This window comes from Ovis aries, chromosome 12 (genome assembly GCF_016772045.2).
Source record: "Ovis aries strain OAR_USU_Benz2616 breed Rambouillet chromosome 12, ARS-UI_Ramb_v3.0, whole genome shotgun sequence".
Classification (NCBI taxonomy): domain Eukaryota; kingdom Metazoa; phylum Chordata; class Mammalia; order Artiodactyla; family Bovidae; genus Ovis; species Ovis aries.
In genome coordinates this window covers 51,222,813-51,225,483 of record NC_056065.1, presented here as the reverse complement: position 1 = coordinate 51,225,483, position 2,671 = coordinate 51,222,813, and the positions used below count along the sequence as shown (strand labels likewise).

Genomic DNA, 2,671 nt, shown 5'->3' with positions numbered 1-2,671 from the left:
GTGAGTTCAAAGCTCAGTACTTTATGAGAATATTTGCTTTAAAATGGGCCTCAGTGTGATTGGGTTGTTTCATTTCCCTTAACCCTGCTGGGAGGAAATTCGACTGCTCCTATATTTTAAGTAAGCAAAGTAATTTATTCTCAAAAAATGTGTGGGGTCTGCTACCAAATAGAATTGATGACTATAGCTCCGTGGCCTTCACACTAAAACGTCTAAATCCTGACTTGATAAGTGGACTTTGAAGGACATAGTCTAAACATTAATAAAATTATAGAAGTCGTCCAAGGTCCCAGAAAGTAAATCTTGATTTCCTACTGCAGTTATGAAATAGTTCCAAAAACTGTTGCCTCATTACAGCTTGTTCTGCCCTGTGTTATGGTAAACAAATGTGTCGATATTTTGTTCGGAAGTAAGTATGATTCCTTTACACTTTGAACTTTAGAATGTTGGCATAAGCTGAGTATCAGGAAAGACTTTATTTTCGGTCACAGGGTGTCACTCAAATTGACATTCATGCAAAACATACAAAGATATTGGTAAAAGGGATTTCTTGGAACTTCTATAAAGGCATCCAGAAAAACTCAGGATCCAGTTCCTGTCTGTAAATCCCTCAGATACAGAGCTACAAAACAACAGTTTAAGTGGGGAGGGAAAATCAACTCAGATTTTTGAAGGTGGCTTTTTCAGTTGTTCTCTTCCCCCTCCGGCAGTTCTCTTACCCTGCTTACAATCACCAGTTGGTAAGTGGACTAAAAAAAGGTAAATTGATTTTGTTGTTGGGCTTGAGTGAAGATGAAGATTGTGATTTCTGTATTCCTGCACTTTTTGAAATTGCTGTAGCCAAAAATGTAAATAAAGAGAGTGTCAGAGTGAAAGACAATTAATTGTATGGTCAAGGCACGCACTGTCCTGCCAGCGTGGCAGGTTCGGAATACCTTACTAATTGAACACTTAGGCTAACTCCAAATTCTTTCTTATTCATCATCAGTGTTTTGGCGTTTACTTCCTTCCCAAGCCAAATTAGCATATGGAACCCTGGGCTCTGACGTGTGTTAAGCCTGCCTGACGGAGCCAGTAAACAACTCCTGTTTTTCAAGTTTCTTCTGTTGGCTCCATTGTAACCTAACACAGTGTCTATTTTAGGATGTCTGGTGGTCGGCTGTCTTTCAGTTGCTTGCCCATCAGGCAGGAACAGGATCCACCCTAGACACTTGAGTCATTTCCTTTCGCAAAATCATAATAGTAAACATCATTGTAGTTTTAATACACATATATGTCGTTTTCACTTAGTTGGCGTATTCCCTTCCACTCCTTTACCTCCCAGGGTTCTCCCCTGTTACTCACCTCCCCCTCCTCCCTCTCAAAGTTCTCCTGGTCTCTTTACCTTTACTGTTCTTATTTACCTTCTCTGTTCTCATTCCTTCACCTCCATTTCTGATGCCGTTTCTAAAGGGAATTTTTTTTTCTTGTGACTGTTCCTGACTATTTCTTCCTGTCACTGTGTTTTCAGACCACTGGTCTGCAAACTTTTTTGCTTATGTATTCTTCTAAGTAAAATGTTTTGAAATATTAATCTTTGTGATATGTATAATTAATATATATGAGCTAGTGGTATATGCATAATATAAATTCATGTATATTACATGTATGGATATATAATAGCTGTAAACATCAGTTATATACATGAAGTAATACCTTAGGTACAGTATAAACAGGCCCAGGATAGAATTTAAGGAAGGATAAACTAAAATGGAAATGAAAATTCTAATATTTTCTATTTTCTTCCTGCATCCTTGAAGAACTGTCTTGAATGTGTGAACCACATTAAGGATCACTGGTTTATAATTCAGTTTTTCAAGATTGGCATGGATTGTGCATGAGGGTACAATGGGAAAAGGTGTTAATTTTTAACAGCGCTAGTCCTTGTAGTAGTTATAATGCAGTGATAACACATTTAGAATAGACACAATCTCTCCTTGTACATGATTAAAGCTGGGCATGTTCCATCTCTTAACACAAGTGTGGGCTTAGAAGCCAGGCATGGCCCTGTTTGATGCTTTGATGCAGACTTGGCTGGAGAAATTTCAAACAATTATAGGAACTTAGTACTCTTGCCTGGAAAATCCCATGGACGGAGGAGCCTGGTAGGCGCAGTCCATGGGGTCGCTTGGAGTTGGACTCGACTGAGCTGCTTCACTTTGACTTTTCACTTTCATGCATTGGAGAAGGAAATGGCAACCCATTCCAGTGTTCTTGCCTGGAGAACCCCAGGGACGGGGGAGTCTGGTGGGCTGCCGTCTCTGGGATCCCACAGAGTCAGACACTACTGAAGTGACTTAGCAGCAGCAGCAACTTCACTTGCAATTAATATCTTTGCATTTTTGAAACATTGTTATAATTTACCCCTGTAGGTGGCATGTGGTTAACAAAAAAAAGTGCAAGGTGTGTAAGTACTCTCAAATGAAAGTATATTTAAATACCAAATAATAGCAGTAACTGTATGATCCTAGAAATGAAGCTGCACACAGCGTGTTCTGTGGTTTGTAAAACACTATTTTAAACCGATAGAAACTGAAAATTGCTTTTGTAGCTGATTTTGGCATGCTTGTTTTCACAGGTAGTTTTCATATATTTCTTTTCTGTTAAATACTACATGTTCATTACAGAAAAC

General features: G+C 38.8%; 1 protein-coding gene across 9 annotated transcripts in view; it reads left to right on the top strand.

Annotated features, from left to right (window-relative positions):
- Positions 1 to 2,671, top strand: part of DDI2 (DNA damage inducible 1 homolog 2) — a 43,191-nt gene that overhangs the window by 1,029 nt on the left and 39,491 nt on the right. The gene's annotated exons all lie outside the window — the stretch shown is intronic.